The following is an 18,433-nucleotide window of genomic DNA, read 5'->3' on the forward strand; positions in this document are numbered from 1 at the left end:
TGCTCTGGTACAAAGAGGCTGGGCGTCCATATCGCAGGCTTTGCGATTAGGAAATCGCAACGTCTCAACGTCTTTCGATGCGATTTCGACTAATCGCACAGCCCTACTGCTTTGTGCAATTCATTCAAATACGTAAATATGCGTTTTTTCATTTTTGCATAGATTTGACATTTCAGCTGTATCATTTGTAATTATAAAACAATATAGAGTCTATGCAGAGGCCATAAACTAAAAAAAAAAAGAAACGTTTTTATCAAATGTGCCACCATGCACTAACTGATACTTGCCAATCAGGAATTAGCCTACATATAAATATAAACTGATGAGAAAATGCCACAAACCATTATGATGTCTACAATTCTAACGTGCTTTATGAAACTTACACCATACCATAAAAAAAACATAACAGTGCATGTGGCATACCATACAGTCATTCACAGAACTGATTAAAAGACAGTGACAGACAGCACTCAGTCAATTCACTCATTTTAACTAGTGACTGACAGTGATACAGTAGAAACATTGTGCGGTTTTGTATTAAATATTGTTTTGTATTAAATAATGACCCAGATCGTGAAATACGTTTATTAGCCTTAGAGTAAGGGAAAAACAACACGGGAAATGAGAGCATCCGAGGAGCATGTGAATGCTATGTATATTTATTTAAAATATTTTTAATGTTCTTTAATGTTATCCATGTTTTTTTGTGGCTCTTTTTTTAAAGTATCGGTTCAGGCACCGGTACCGTTTTAAAAGTATCGATTTGGCACCGGTATCATAAAAAACCCAATCGATACCCAACCCTACTTAAGACAAAACAGAACTGCTACTTTCAAATAAAAGTATTATCAACTGGGATATAAACTGTAGTAGCACTGTTAAGAAATCAAACAAACAGCATGAGAAATTATTATTGATTTCAAATATGGTCAGGCTACTTAACATCCATTAGTGAATTTACCATCATTGCATAACAAAGGCAAGGTGCTTGAACGTGCTTTTTATAGTTACCTGACCGATTGCTTTAACTGATCCACTCATAAAGCCAACTCAGAAATATTCCACAAACTCCAGCTATCAAAACACAACTGGCAGATTCCATTAAGATTCAAAGCAATGGACCTACTGGTTGTCTGAAATACAACCAGCAAGGATTAAGTTTTTACCCTGAAACTGGAAATAAGGACACTGTGACAACTACTTTTCTCTTACAATAAAACAAAGTTATGACCAAAGAATAGCCTAATTCAGGCTATTCATTGGTCATGCTAACCACTTATTTGATCAAAAATACAGAAATATTATTTCAATTTTAAAAAACTGTTTTCTATTTTAATACATTTTAAAATGTAATTTATTCATGTGACAGCAAAGCTGAATTTTCAGCAGCCATTTTACCAGTTTTCAGTGACATGATCCTTCAGAAATAATTTTAATATGCTGATGGCGCTCAAGAAATATTTCTTATTAATACGCTGTGTGCTTAATAAATATTTTTGTGGAAACTGATACTTTTTCCCAGGATTGTGTGATATATAGAAAGCTTTAAAAAAACAGCATCTTTTGTATCATTATAAAAGACGTTAGTTAGTTTTGATCAACTTAAAAAAAAAAAAAAAATTACAGACTCCAAACTTTTGAACGGTAGTGCATGTTGCATGCATTTTTTAAGCCAGGCCTAACTACAGCTCCTCTTTACGTCAGACGTTCAGCATAAACACAAGCGCACACGCCCTCTCACACACAGGGAAGTGGTCAAGAAAGAGTTAATCCTGAGTCATTCTGAACACCACCCTGCCAAACCCATATAACATACAAATTCTCTCAGAGTATAGGAAACATCATCCATGTATTCATGCTGTTGTGGTCCTCACGCACCACCTATTCAGGCCTCTTGACATTAGTCTGTGAGCTGGAGAGCTGGTTCAGTGGTGACAACATGATGACAGCGAGAAGAGGGTGATCCACAGGACCTGACTGTGACCTATACACATATTAAGAGCATGCCAAGAAAATTAAGAGCGCTACCTGTCCTGTGACTGTCATTATGATGATGCATATTTAAACGCCATTTTAAATGATAATCTACATAATAGCCTCAATCCAACCATCATGAGGACAACACCTAAAAGGTGTACACAACAATTCTTAGCTGTTAAATATCTTTTTCCATGACTTTTGTCTTCTGTCATGTAATGACCCCAACCAATATGAAGTCAAACACACAGCTGCCACTTAAAGTGGTAGTTCACCCAAAACTGAAAATGATGTCACCATTTACTCACCCTCACAGAGTTCCAAACCTGTATGTCAAAAGACAATATTTTAAAGAACTATTTTGGCCCATACAATTAAAGTCAATGGGGTGCAAAACAACACTAGACTCCTAAGACTTTTATTGTATGGACACAAACAGTTATTCAAAATATCTTCTTTTATATTCCACAGAAGTCATACAGGTTTGTAAAGACAAAGTGTAAGTAAATGACCATTTTCATTTTCACATTAACTAACACAAGCGTGCAGCCTCAGCAGTCAAACATTTTCCCACAGTGCTCACCATTCCATTGCCATCACAAGAGATCTGCATGGCAGTCTTGTGCTTCAGTTTCTGCCAATACTTCTGTGCCTGTCACAGATCTGGACGGACTTTAAGGAAGCCACTGAGCAAACAAAGGGGTCCCCTCATCTGTTTTTTTTACACTGTCAATCCTCCAACCTCCCCACTTGTGCAAATCCATCCTTCAGCAATCAGCATCAAATGAACAACTGCAAACTCAGCACTATCTGAACGGCAGACTGGGTCAAAGTTTAACAGTGTTCAATCATGATAAAGAAAGACAGTTAACTGCTGTCGTCATTTGGTCATGATTAGTCTACAGCCGTACCGATCGGGTTAACAAATGATGACCAAAGCACTTTATCTACAGTCATAATCAGACCTCTAATCCATCTGCAGATGAACACAGTGCCAAAGTTTGAGTTACTCTAACATTAAATGGTCACTTTTGATCAATTTACTGCATGCTTGCTCAAAAAAAGCATTTTTAAGAATAAAAAATTCTGACCCCAAACTTTAGAACATTAGTGTATCTGAGAACACAATCTGAAGTCATAAAGTTATGCCTAATGCCTAGTCAGCCCAAAGAAAAGCTGTCCTAGACCAGATATGAAACATCACTTGCAAAAGAGGCAAAATGCCACTAAACTAAGATTTGCTGTAATATATAAAAAGTGAAATTAATATCTGACAACCTCGTAGTCAGAAATGAGACTTCTACAAACTGTATCAGCGATCAAGTGAACATGAATACACATCACAAATGAGGTAATGGAAGAACATAAGACATTAACTCATTAACTTTTTGGCCACCATTCAACTTTTGAAGCCTGATATATAATGTCAACGTGATACCCATTATGAAGGACTCCAAATTTATATTCACCATCAATTCAAGTTTTTGCTACTCCTAACGTCACTTAGCAGTCATCTTACCACAATAAAGTATTACTCACATTATGTTGCATTAAAGCAAAAAAAAATATAGCTGTACAGATCATTTAAAAAAAAAATTTAATAATATAACTTAGGAGGCCTTTCAAGAGCTCAAATGATAAAACGACACAATTTCAGCATGAATCTCAGGCCTTCCTTGCAAACACCCAGTAAGGCAAAGGCAACCAACTGTGGTAAGCATGAAACCAAGGGTAACTGTAAGCCAGCACTCTGTAGGTTAAAAGAACAAATGAAGCGTTAAATGTGAGTGAGAAAAGCTTTAACCATGTCAAAGAAACAGAAGGAGAGCTGACAGGTGCCGAGGTGATTACATAATGCACTCAATTCTTACTAACAGTGAGCACGAGCCGATGGGATTATTTCTGACGCGCGCTTGTTTGTCTGTCGCTGCTACAGGACAAACAAAAGCGTTAAACCTCAGAACTTACACACAACAATAACAACAACAATGTTTCTTTGTTGTATCCAAAAGGAAAGTGGTCGGTAATGTCAGTCTAATGTCGTTATAGCCGCTCTTGTGTGTCTGCTCGCTCGTTACACAACAAGCCTCATACTTAGCAATGAAATCACGCGCAGGCTCGTGCTGGTTAGCTTAGCACGAGCTCTCGTCGAACAAACCCGAGGCCCACACGTACCCCATACTCACATTTCCAGATATACTGCGGATGTCAGCGTTCGTTCCCACTTCAGTCTCTTGGTTGCGGATATTTTCGGAGCCGATATGCGTGTCGCTTCCTTTAAAAACAAACAATCAGGGTGACTTCACGTGAGAAGCGATCATTCCGTTTACGGCGATTCTCTGCTTTGATAGCGTAAATTTTTGCGCATGTTTGACGCAGATGTCCCTGAACAAAACTTGTTGACTAAATCTGTCTAAGTTTCGTATCAGTATGGGATCATGGTGTGGGATAAATCATTACATAAATCCGAATAACCAGCTTCTGTAGGGGAGGCCGAGATATCCTTCGGTTCAGAGACTTGTGCGTCTTGATGGAGGGGAGGGATCGTTTCTTCAAGTGGCTCGATGATTGGCCAAAACTCCACAAGGAGTGTTTGCTAATTGGATTATTTTGCTGACAGCTAAGCCTTCAGATGGCCAATCCCACGATTTGATTGGCTTTCGTCTTGTCATTTACCGTCACGACTCTTGAACAGTAGTTTACATTACGTACAAAACTAATCGCTTTAGTTAGTTTGTCATGCTGAGAGTCACGGTTGGGGCGATGTGTTTTTAATTACAGTAATAAGCCAACATTAGCTTAGTAATATAACTCTTGGTTAGTAATATATGTAATGCATTAGTGTATTTATTAATTAATTAAGAATAAGGTATGGTGTTTAAATAAAGTTTGTGTGTTTGTGTGTTTGTGTGTGTGTGTGTGTGTTCTTATTAATAGTCATGGTTTTTAATAATTGTTCATTACATTTTTTTCTTTGTTGATTTTCAACAGTAAAAAGTAAAGTTCTCAGACTTAAATCAAAGATATAATCAAAATGAACAAATCTTCCTCACCTAGCACATTTGTGTTTTACATTGCACAGATTTGTTTGACCTTTTAAATATAGCTACTGTCTAGGCATGTAGAGAACAAAAGCTAACCAAATACATCTTAAGATATCCAGAGTTGGGGAAAGTTATTTTTTAAAAGTAATGCATTACAATATTGCGTTACTCCATAAAAAAGTAACTAATTACGTTACTTAGTTACTTTTTATGGAAAGTAATGTGTTACGTTACTTTTGCGTTACTTTTTAAATCTGGATAGGGCTTGCTTGTTTGTTTTTAAAATAAAAAAGTTATATTTTGGGCAAATATAAAAGCATTTTCAAACCAAAAGTGAAATGAATAAGCCTCAGGCTGAAGGCAAAGTAAATTTACGTCCGTACAGTAGAATGCAGAAGAAGACATTTCAACACACTTCAGCAATAAAAAAAACACACGAATGTTTGTCTAGAGTAATTTTTGCTTATTGGTATGGTTGAACTGGATCATTGAAGGTCAGAAGCAAAGACATTGGTTAATAGAATGCGGGATTAAATACATAAAGGATATTTGCGTTGTTTAACATTTAATTATTGCAGGTTTGCGTCATATTCTGAGTTGTATTATTTTTATTCATTTTGAGGAATACTGAATCTGTGGTTTTTTTTTGTGAGTGAAATGAATTAATGCATATTCATATTTATTTTAGAAGTAGCATCTTCTGATTTCTCTCAACATGGGGACAGGAGAGCTGTCAATCAATAAATTGGAAAAAAAGTAACTTGTGTTACTTATTTGAAAAAGTAACTCGGATATTCTCTTGTAAATTAAAAAGTAATTTGTTACTTTACTAGTTATGTCACGAATTTCTGAACTATTTCCCCCGTCTGTAGCGCTTCCCACAATGGGGATCGCTTTATGGTGTATTTGGGCTGCATACACCACCACTGAAACTTTAGAAACGGCGGCGGCCACTGTGCAGTCTCCCGAGGTGGCGGCTGATGCTGCAGATCCTCCCAAGTTAGTGGCACACGCTGCCGTGTTCCCCGAGGCGATGGCACCTGCTGCAGCTTCTCCAAAGGTGGCGGCCCATGCTGCAGAACCTCCCGGCCAAGGCCGTCTCTGAACTCTTGTCCTGTTCTGAATCAGCCATGGGGGTTGATTGTGAACTGTCTGTCACAGCCAAAAACTCTGCCTTTGAACCCTTAACCCTACCTGTCATGAGCCAAGAAACTATTAATGCACCCCATGTCCTTCCCGTTAACCCAGTCACTGCCATAAAGATTATTCAGGAACTGTCTGCTTGTTCTGTTTCCCCAAGTGTGTCTAATTCTGAACTATCTGTCTTGCCAGTCTCAGTCAAGGAGTTAAATAATGAACGGTCTGTCCACACAGTGTCAACCCATGAATCTGTTCCCGAATTATCTGTCTGTCTAGTTTCAGTCACTGAAATGTCTACCAGTCCAGTTTCTCTTAATCCATCTAATTTTGCACAATCTGTCTGTCTGGTACCTACTAATGAGCCTGATGTTAAATCACCTGTCTGTTCAGATCCCACTGACAATTCTGATGTCGTACTATCTGCCTTCCCAGTATCTGTTTATGAATTGTGTGTTAGTCCATTTTCAGTCAATACATCCAGTTTTGAACTGTCTGCATGTCTGAGCTCTTGAATCTAACTTTGTACTGTCAACCCACTCAGTTTCTGCCAATGCCCCCAACTATGAACTGTCTGTCTGTCCAGCCACTATTGAGGAGACCAACACTGAACTTTTAACCCTGTCAGTCATGCCCAAAGAGACTTTTAATAAGCCCACTGTGTTTCCAGTTCCGGTCCTTGATGCCGTAAATGCACAGCTTGTATCTTGTATCTCAGTTTTCCCTAGGCCCCAGTCCCTGCCATGGGATTCGGATCACTCTGGTCCGCCGTGGTGGTCTGCCAACACGCCCTGGTGGGCTTCTGCTCCATCTGCTCCGCCCTGGTGGGCTTCTGTCCCGTCTGCTCCGCCCTTGTGGGTTCCTGCTCCATCTGCTCTGCTGTGGAGGTCTTCTGCGCCGCCCTGGTGGGCTTCTGTCCAGTCTGCTCCGTTGTGGTGGTCTTCTGCTCCGTCTGCTCCAGCCTGGTGGTCTTCTGCTCCGCTGTGGGGATCTTCAGACCCGTCTGCTCAGCTGTGATGGTCCTCAGCTCCACCTGCTTTGCTGGCTCCACCCTGGTTCTCTGCTCCGCCCTGGCTTCCTGCTTCGCCGGTTCTGCCTTGGTGCTCTGCTCTGCCAACTCTGCCTCAGTTCCCGGTCTCTCCACTTCCACGTGGACCTGGCCCACCGTCCCTACCCCTGTTCCGCCTCTGCCCCACCCTCCTGGATTATATTGAGTTAGGAGCGTCTGGAAGCCGCTCCTTGGGTATATAAACTTCCGTTCACTCACCACCAGAGGTCTCAAACTACACAGACTGCTACACATCACCCTGGACTACATTTCACCATGCTCCATTGCACTAATCACAAGCTCCCCTGAAACCAATCACACACAGCTGTGTCAGATTGCTGTATGCACTGTAAAAGATGATGCACTGTTAACTTAGTAAAATTACATTCATCTTATTTTTTTCTGCTCTGTTCACATTACTCAGTTTGATCGAGTTTTTATTACTTTCTGTTACTTAAAGCATTGCAATTAAGTTCAATGAACTTAATTTCTTTGTGTTCAATGAAAAGGTTGAATATGTGGCTCCTTTGTGCATGTGTTATAAACAGAGGTGCACATAAGAATTTCAGCCTGGTTCTCAGATCGTCACATTACACATAGTGTGACCCATTAAATAAATAAATATAATATAACTATAAATAAATAATAGAGATAATATTATTGAACTTTATTTCGTTTTTTAAAATACCACGACTGAGGTGCCCTTGAGCAAGGCACCAAACCCCAACTGCTCCCCGGGCGCCGCAGCATAAATGGCTGCCCACTGCTCCGGGTGTGTGTTCACGGTTTGTGTGTGTTCACTGCTGTGTGTGTGCACTTTGGATGGGTAAATGCAGAGCACTAATTCCGAGTATGGGTCACCATAATTGGCCACATGTCACTTCACTTCACTTCACTTCACTATAAAGTGTGATAATACTATTATAAATAATTTTTAATATTTTAAAATAAAAAGGGAGTATTAAATACAAATACACTTTTTATATAGTAAACTTAAAATTAAATGGTTAATGCTTACTTCTTTTTTAATATGAATTTTCATCATTTTTAAACTTAAAATCAGAAGTTTTTTTTTTGGCGAGTTGCTGGCAAGTAAGTACATGCGCTTCCGACAGACGCGTGCGAGCACGAGCACTTGTGCCACCGTGGGGCGTGGGCATTTTCAAAAGACTTTTGTGTGCTCTTTTCGTATTGTCAAACGGCGGTAAGTTATTTACTTCCACAGTCCATAAATATGTAAGCAAAAACACTGTAATGGTAATGTTTAAAGTGTTGTCATGTAGTAATTGAAGCAAAATAAACCCTTTGAAATTAACCGCTAAATTAACTTGTCTCATTCTGAAGGGAAGTAAGTTAAACATGATGGCGCAAGCAACCGCGAAGACGGAAGATATTAGCATGATTAAATACAACTTAACCACTGATTTCTAGTCGTGTCCATTTTTGGAAAGCCAAACAAAGTAGTTTTGGGCTGGACTCCACTTCGTCCACGATGAAAGCCGTTCCGACGATCCACAGCACAAAGTTGTTGTATTTTCTCAGCAACCAGCACGGATCAGCTCTAGGCATGACGAAGCAGATATCGTCCTCTTTTGGAAGACCAAACAAAGTAGTTTCGCTTTCACAATGAAACACAGCGCCTTCACGACATGGCGTGAACAACAATAATACAGCGAGAATAAAAGTTACGCCGCCTTTCTTTGCGTGAACATTTGGGTAGCGTTATGCAAATCTTCCCACATAGTGAGGTAGATATGTGGGGGCGTGTTAGAACGAGCCATTTTAGGTAGGCGTGGCTGACTTAACTTTTATAAAGAATATCTCTTTGGATTTGAGACTTTACTCTTTGCAACTTTACAGATCTTCTTTATGCACCAAGAGCTTGTAACACTCCAAAGAGAAAGGAAAAATTGATGACCTCTTTAATTCTGTATATTACCAAAGACTGAAGATAATACCACCGCGATAGATTGGTGGTACAGTCTGAGGTAAATTTATGTTTATCCCTTTTAGTTGTTTAAATTGTTCACTAAAACACGTAACTTTACAATAATATTTAATATTTAAAAAATTTAATCGGGTGTGTGAAGTGTTTGTTCTTGTAGTAAAATACGTTAGACTTTGTCGTGGATCCCGGACGCTCACGCGATTCTGTGAGAGGCGTTTAAAATTTTTTAATAATTTTAAAAAGCACACTGAAACAATTCAGTAAAGATTAAATATCAGTCTGACAGAAGACAAAATGAGCATTGTGAAGCTATATTTATAATAATCGTTTATATTTCATTAATTATTTTGTTTCAGGGCAGTTCGTGAAGACAGATTTTGCGACACCCTCTGGACTGTCAGTTCCAGTTCCCCCTGCCACACCAGACTCTGCTGTATGTGGAGGCCCTTATGTGTGTACTTTTCATTATTGTGCATGCAGATATTATTCAGGTATGTGAACACTTGACTATTGCATGAATAATGAATGTATCATCTTTGAATGTACCAGCATTTTAATTGGTTAATTGCAGTTGAAATAAAAATTAATTCGAAATTTCCCCCCCAATTCAGCTCCAACAGGTGAACATACACTACTAGTCAAAAGTTTTTGAACCGTAAGATTTTCCTTTTTTTTTCTTTTTTTTTTTAAAAGAAGTCTCTTCTGCTCACCAAGCCTACATTTATTTGATCCAAAGTACAACAAAAACAATTTTGACATATATATATATATTTACAAATATATAAATAAATAGTATATTTAAATATTTTTGAAATATTTGGTGAGCAGAAGACTTTACTGTTAAAAAACTTTTGACAGGTATAGAGTTCTGTATGGACCTAACCAAACTAAATTGTTTGTTATTTGTTAATTGTTATCCACTGTATAAGTGAAGTTTCTTTTTCCTGATTTTTATACAAAACACGTTGTCTGTGAGTTGATTTGCATGAGTTTTAATTGAATGCAGCCTAAGAGTGTTCATTTTGTCAAGCAGTATAAATTGTCTAAATGAGACTGCGGTTATCCCTAGGAGATGTTGAAAATACATCCACAAGGACTACATCTGAACTAAATTTTAACCTTCTAGAGAAGTCATGTGGACGTCAATATAAGAAGTCATGTGGACGTCAATATAAGAAGTCATGTGGACGTCAATATAAGAAGTCATGTGGACGTCAATATAAGACATTCTGAAGATGTCATAAAAAGACGTCCCCGGGAGGTCATTACAACGTGCGACAATGATGTTGAAAAGACGTCTTTTGGACGTACTTTTGCTCATTGGGTATTTTGTGATAAAGACCAACTGGATGTACATTGTCACACACTAACTGAATATTTACAAAATATAACCTACAAGGGTGGGATGGGATCAGGACATGTGATTTAGCTAGTTAACCATTTTGTGTTAATGGCTCTCATCATTTCAGGCATATGCTAAGAACACGCTTAAGCAGAAGTGTCAGCGCAGGACTGTTTAATTGATTATGCATTCTTCTTTCGTGTGGTCAAATTGTGGTAAGTTATTTACTTTGACAATCTTGCAATATGTAAAGAAAGGTAGTATAATTGTAATGTTTGAAGTGTCTGTTAAATTAGTCCCAAAAAGGCCATGTCTCATTCTGAACGTGTTCACTAACAATAACAATGTCAATAAAACCTGATGTACTTGTTACATCGTAAGAAGTATGGCATCTATGCTAATATTAGTCTGTTTCATTCTTATTCCGAGGTCACCGTAGCCACCTGGATCCAGTCTGTATCCAGATCAAATGGTCACTGCAGTCACCCGAATCCAGTCCGTATCCAGTCCAGATGGTGGAGACAACTCTATAGCCCTGAATTTCAGCAGAGACCATGTCAACTAGATGAGCCCCAAAGACAGGTCCCCAGTGAAGACCTCATCAACTATACGGCCATTGGCACAAAACCTCAACAAAGACCACGATGAAAAAAAACATGTTGGTTTGTCTGGCCAGAGGAGAACTGCCCGACTGAGCCTGGTTTCTAACAAGGTTTTTTCTCCATTTCTGCCGCCTTTGGCTTGCTTATTTGGGGACACTTAATTTTTGGGAATATTAACGACTTGATTTCAGAGACACTATTTGAAGAGAACGGAACTGAGCTGGATGATGATGACATCACTGAATCAACAATGAACTGACTTTAACTGAAATATTGACTTTTTACTTGTGTCCTCTTTTTAGAGCTGCTTTACTGCATAACTGAATTTTGTTTGCATTATTGAAACTATTTTCCTGTTTAACAATGTAAAGCTACTTTGACACAATCTGTATTGTATGAAGTGCTATATATATAAATAAGGGTGAGTTGACTTGCTTTTGACAATTCTTCATAGAAATGTTTGTGTGCAGTCTGTTTTGAACAATTTTGAATTTTTGAGAATTGTATTAGTAGCCTTTTCATTTTGAAAGAAATCAGTAAATTAAGATTACATCAAATTAGTCTCAAGTGAATTGTAATTACACAAATACAATAAGTTGTGGTTACTTAATTTTTGAAGGCAACGAGTTTCCTCAGTAAGTAAGTAGACAGAACTCCAATTGAGTAGATTCACACTTTTAAGTAAAATCGCAATTTAATGCATTTAAGTTAATCCAACTTAAAAATAAAAAGTGACCACAACACATTTTCTTTTGTTTATTTGTTAACTCTTAATTTGTTATACTTACTATAACTCAGAATTGTCAAGTTCACTTAACTTTTTTCTTTTAATTATGCATGAATTTCATTTACTTAATAATTTTAAGGCAACGGGTTTCCTCAATTTTTTTTAAGTAAAGTCAACTTCTCGCCTTTTACAGTGTGTCAATCCTAGAATAAGGAGCCATGAGTCCAAGGTATAACCAAATACAGTGTCTAATTTCCTTTTGATCTTGCTCCAGATCCCATGCATTCTCTTTCAACCTTCGTGAAACACTTCTGCCTCAGTGCGTCTTGTGGATGCACCAGCTGAAGTGTCCTAAGGCTATAGGCAGGTGAGTTTTTTTTTTCAGGGTTGGCGCTGAACTCTGCAGGACTGCGGCTCTCTAGGACCGAACTTGCCTACCACTTGGCCTAGTAAGACCTTGATTAGCTGGTTCAGGTGTGCTTAATTGGTGTTGGAGCTAAACTCTGCAGGACAGTGGCCCTCCAGGAGCAGGATTGGACACCCCTGGCCTACTGCTAATGAGGCCAGCAGGGGGTGCTCACCCTATATGGTCTGTGTGGGTCCTAGCGCCCCAGTATATTGATGGGAACACTATACTGTCAACAAGCACAGTCCTTCGGATGAGACGTTAAACTGAGGTCCTGACTCTCTGTGGTCATTAAAAATCCCAGGATGTCTTTCGAAAAGACTAGAGGTATGACCTCGGCATCCTGGCCAAATATGTCAATTGGCTTCTGGCCAGCATGGCCTCCTAATCATCCCCATACACTGATTGGCTTCATCTGTAACATCTCCACCAATGAGCTGGTGTGTGTAACATCTCAACCAACCAGAGACACAGAAACACAGATGCCTTTATGTATAGAGAGCTGAATGGTAGTAGGTGTCCCTCCCGATGCTGTTTTATGAATCTTATCAACTTTTGAAAGGACAGACCACCATTGGCTGCTTGACAGCACCATCAAGTGGTCACCAGCAGCCGTTCTTTTTTTACTCCAAAAATGATTTTCTTCCTCAGATTTTCTTCCTTGTTGTTTTCCGACACAAAAGTCTAAACATTTTTAAATTCATTAACCTGAGAAGAAAAAAAAATCACCTATGTATAACTTGTTTTCTATGGAGCTCCTATACGGACATGGTGATGGTAAATAGTACAGTACAATGAGATGGAAGGAAAAATTATATTTCAATGCTTTTGTGTTTCCCTGAGAAACTTTGCGTTCACTCACAAAATGTTTGTGATGGAAATAAAATTGCTTTGTGAAGGGAATAACTGTATTAATAACTCTGCAGGGCAGTGGCCCTCCAGGAGCGGGGTTTTGACACATGCGTCTTAAAGACTCCAATTAAATGACTTTATGCTGAAAACAAGAAAAAATGTCTGTCAAAAAAAAAGTTAATTTTTCTTACCTAAATGGCAGAACATTTTCTAAATTTTTTGTTTTAAGTGTAAGGTCACTTAATTTAGATATATTTTTTTCAGAAACATGACTTGTAATCTTGTCATTTTGCTTCTCAAATAACTGTATCTTGATTTATAAGTGTTTAGGTATTTGTACTAGAAAACGACAAAAATACTGAGGAAGAAAATCGTTTTTTTGCAGTGTCGGTACTTAACAGTACAAAGGAAAATACCCAGAGCCTGGTCACAACTATGAGTCAAAACTTAGGTTTTTAGTAACTGCAAATGATGCAACAAACTATTAAACATAACAAGCTGTGCCGTTCGATTACTAGCAGCATATAAAAGCACGTTCAAGCACTCACACTATTTCTCTGAAGGAAGTGCAGCTCTGAGGCAGAGTTAGATCATTATTACTGGTGACATCATGCAGCTGTTGCTGACTGGACAGTTTTGCCTGGAAGCAACAGCATGTTTAAATATTTGTGAATGTCTGCATTAATGCATCTAGTATGCATGATTAATAATGCATTACTGTGTGTGTGTGCGTACACAGAGATGGTGTGATTTGTACAGGCAGTCAAATCCTTTTCTGACTTTTGTCACTATGAATGAGTGGTATTCTAAACTGTAATATATATATATATATATATATATATATATAATTATTATTAAAAAAAAATTTTTTTTTACAAGAAAATACTATTTGAGTTTTTCAATTCAAAATTTCACTTAAAGGAATAGTTCATCCAAAAATGGAAATTTCTGAACATTTACTCCCCCCTCAGGCTATCCAAGATGTAGACGAGTTTGTTTCTTTATCGGAACAGATTTGGAAAAAAAATTGCATTACATCACTTGCTCACCAATGAATCCACTGCAGTAAATGGGTGCCATCAGAATGAGAGTCCAAACAGATATTAACATCTTGAGAAGAGAAAAGTGTTTATATGAAACAAATCCACCATTAAGGCATTTATCTCCTGCTTCTGACAAGATGACTTTTTCACTGGAGAAAGCAATATTATGAATAGAGGACTTTTTAGTTTAAAGCAACAGTTAAAAACGTCTTGTTTTTTAATGATGGATTTGTTTCTTATAAACACACAGCTTTTTGCATCAAAAGACATTAATTGATGGATTGGAGTCATGTGGATTACTTGTGGATTATTGTGATGATTTTGATCAGCTGTTTGGACTCTCATTCTGACGGCACCCATTCACTGCAGATGATCCATTGGTGAGCAAGTGATGTTATGATAAATTCCAATCTTGGATGGTCTCAGGGTAAGTACATTTTCAGAAAATTTGTATTTTTAGGTGAGCTTTTCCTTTCATTCATTGTGTTACTTGCCTTTTCTTTGTAATTGTTTGTCAAATTTACTAGCAATTTCTGAGTGAAAACTGTTTCTACACCAATTTTTTTTCAGTGCATCACACAGGATACTTCACACACTCTATTTGAACTTCACTTTTCCTTCATAGTCTGATTTAATTTATTGTGAATTTTGAATGCTTTGAGGGGAATCACTTTGCATTAAGCATGCTGTCCACACATTGTTAAATATTGAGCGAGCATGTCTTTTGTTTTTATAATTTCTCTTGCCACAGGTGCTGTTGGCAGCCTGAGCTTGGAGACCTCAAGAGGTAACTGCATTTTGATGAGCTGTCAAATGAGTGAACAAAGCAGACTAGAGGCTTTAGTCAGGCAGGCTAGTTTATTTCATCACTCGTGACAGAGCATGCACATGGATAGTCAACAATCCCCAGCCTGCCTTTGTTTCTGGCCACATCTGAATGTTTTCTTCAAGCTCTTACACACTTCGTCCTTGTGAAAGCCTCTTTCTCATTCACACTTGTGCCATATCTTCTCTCCACTGTGCTAAACCGAGAAGGAAATTGCTTGTTTGTGGAGTGGCGGGGAGAAAACAACAGCTTGATTCAGGGGTTTAAAGGTCCGGGTCAGTCTACTTCCTTTAACTTAAGGATGAATGGATGGCAGTCTGGTGAGATATGGAAGGGGCATGTTCTGTATTACTGCTTGTTAATTCACATGTTTTCCAGATCCCCTTTCCCCCTCAAACATTTTAGTGGCACCACAGCGTTTAAAAGCAAATTAATCTTTTATTCAGTGGAGGTTGAATATTCAAACTGCATAATGTTAAAACAGCGAAGGTCTGTGTTTAGCAGGCTTCTCTCTTCCTGAAGTACTGAAACAGTATGAACCAGGGTTCATGGAAACACATTAAAATGATTCGCATTCTGAACAAGATGCGGACCAAAGCCTTAGCCTATAAACCCTGCTGCATATGCATTAGTTTCTGTGTGACAAAAGCTCGGGGCTTTTATTCACCACTCTATATGGATTGTCTTCAGGCGAGCCCCTCAGTGTGAAGGCCTTGTTCTCGGGTGTGCTGGTGGGGCCCAGACGCACTTAATGGTGTGAATCAGTGGGCCAGTGATGTGATGAGTGTATGGTTGATCTCACTCCTTACCCTTTGGCATCAGCAGTCTCCTTGAGGCGTGTATGATGAACATATTTTACCCTTGAATACTGATGGAACAGTTAATGGTTAGTTTGGCTGTTGTCATTTAAACTGGTAGAAAATAGTTCTTGTAAAATAATCAAAAATAATTAACTGAAGCGGAAGAATATAATGCTATTTCTATCTTATGTGAACTTAGAAATACACATTTTAATTTTTATTTAAAAGTGCATACGTGTTTTTTGTTGAGTTTCATATTCTATACAACAGGCTTTTATGTCTCATACACTGATATAGGAGAATATGAAGCTCATACGCAAGGAGGAATAAACACCTTAATTTTATTCAGAGGCCCAAACTGAACAGAGAAATGCAATTTGATGCAGTTGCTGATATATCATATAAATATGACCATATAAATGAATGAGATCTTCATAACAGTATAGCAGACTACTTACATCATGTCACGAATCCGGTCCACGAACTTCCATCTGCTAGCCATCAGAGGTCACCCTTTCCAGTTTCATTGACTCTCGCACTACACACTGTGGCACATCACCCCGGACTACATATCCCATCATTCATTGCACTGATTGCACTCAGCACGGATTGCACACAGCTGTTAACACTGATTGCACCCAGCTGTTTCATATCACTCCCTCACTATTTAACACTCACTCTGATCCCTTCACTCTGCCGAGTATTGTTTAGCATTTATCAGTTTGATAGCTACAGTACAGAGCCCTCGTTAGCTGCCTAGTCTTGCCTAGTCTGTGTTCTCGGTTTTTGATCTTCGCCTGTTTTCCTGGATTTATCCTTTTGATTCTGTCTGCCGATCGTCGATCTACGCTAGGCCTATTCTTGTGTTTTGCCTGCCATATACCTGTCTGCTTTTATCTGACCCATACCTGTTGCATGACCACGTCTCAGTCTTCTAAATAAAAGCTTGCATATGGATCCGCACGTCTCAAGTCTTGTCAGCCCCATAACACATGAATGTCAAGAATGTAGAAGATTTTGATCATGTTGATAATTTAGCACCCAGCTGTTTCATATCACTCCCTCACTATTTAACACTCACTCTGATCCCTTCACTCTGCCGAGTATTGTTTAGCATTTATCAGTTTGATAGCTACAGTACAGAGCCCTCGTTAGCTGCCTAGTCTTGCCTAGTCTGTGTTCTCGGTTTTTGATCTTCGCCTGTTTTCCTGGATTTATCCTTTTGATTCTGTCTGCCGATCGTCGATCTACGCTAGGCCTATTCTTGTGTTTTGCCTGCCATATACCTGTCTGCTTTTATCTGACCCATACCTGTTGCATGACCACGTCTCAGTCTTCTAAATAAAAGCTTGCATATGGATCCGCACGTCTCACGTCTTGTCAGCCCCATAACACATCAAATGCATATTAATATATATATTACTTGTTACTCTATATCGTCCAATAATATGTCATAGTAATATGACATTTAAATTATTTATGGTCAAAGCTCTGCAGTTTTTAATATGTGATACTCAAATTTTAACATGATTTTCAAAAAATAAAATAAAATGAATAATCAAGTAAACCTAAATTGCAAAAAAGAGGACATGTAGAAGATTGTCAAGAAAGTAGAATACAGCAGTACAGTCAAGAATGTAGAAGATTTTGATCATGTTGATAATTTAGAGGCCTTAGAAATTTGCATATTAAATGATACAGTAGGCTTTATAGAGTTAACTTTTCTGTTGATTATTAATACATTTTTGAAGTAATCATTTTAACTTGATGGTGACGTATTCATGCATATGATGTAGCATTGTGTCCCAATACTGCCGACTTAATATATACACACAAGCATACACGTGTGTCACCAGCAAAGCAGGCCTGGCTCCACAGGGGGGTCTGGGTGGGCCTGCCCAGCCTAATTATGATCTTGGTCCACCCTGGCAACCATCACCCACCCTCTGCCTCAATTGTCCAGCCCATCCTGAGAGTCCTGTTGCCTACCTTACTACTGAAACTAGGCCCCCGGCAAAGTACAGCATGGTTTTGGTGCATAATGGGCACTTTCCACAATTTAGCTTAATCAACAATTAAAATGATACATTAGTTAAATTGTAGTTGGAGTAAAAAAATATATAATTATTAATTCATTTTATAATTTTTTTAAAAATAATTTTTAGCTGCAGTCCATGTTTTGCTTTTGTTAGTGTATGATTTTCCCCAACAAACATTCTAAAAGAGTATGATAAAACATACTTTAATAACATCATTAACAACAATGAGTAATTAATCTCAATACATTTTCTCAGTTTTTACACAAATTGTATGAAAAGTATATGAAAACCCTTTAATACAGGTTGGTAGTGGGCAGGAAATATAATTTCATCAATACGCAAACCAGCATGTCAAAACAAGCTATCCTCCACTGCACAGTAGCTAAATATAGGCTACATTTTTATTCATTCAGGCATAGTTTCATTTGTATTTTTATTATTGTATTCATTTTATTTTATTTAATACATCACATATCAGGATTTTAAATGTTTTCAGAAAGGTCCCGAATTTGGCTCTGTACCTCAGGCTGACAAACAACATTTTCTGAGGGTCAGGCACCTCCTTTCACTGATCATTAGCTGAAAAGCCAGCCCCTGTACACTGCTTTCTCCAAGTCAACCACTTATTTAATGTAATGGGAT

The 18,433-nt window shown here is 38.2% G+C and overlaps 1 protein-coding gene across 3 annotated transcripts in view; it reads right to left on the reverse strand.

The window, feature by feature from the left end:
- Nucleotides 1–4,535, reverse strand: part of LOC107582773 (protein phosphatase 1B-like) — a 46,126-nt gene extending 41,591 nt beyond the window's left edge. For all 3 annotated transcript variants that reach the window (XM_016268773.1, XM_016268774.1, XM_016268770.1), the window contains exon 1: nucleotides 4,164–4,535. The gene's annotated coding sequence lies outside the window, so the exon portion shown is untranslated. The remainder of the gene's footprint in view (nucleotides 1–4,163) is intronic.
- Nucleotides 4,536–18,433: the final 13,898 nt, after the last annotated feature.

Source organism: Sinocyclocheilus grahami, unplaced genomic scaffold (assembly GCF_001515645.1).
Source record: "Sinocyclocheilus grahami isolate Dianchi unplaced genomic scaffold, SAMN03320097.WGS_v1.1 scaffold47.1, whole genome shotgun sequence".
Lineage (NCBI taxonomy): Eukaryota > Metazoa > Chordata > Actinopteri > Cypriniformes > Cyprinidae > Sinocyclocheilus > Sinocyclocheilus grahami.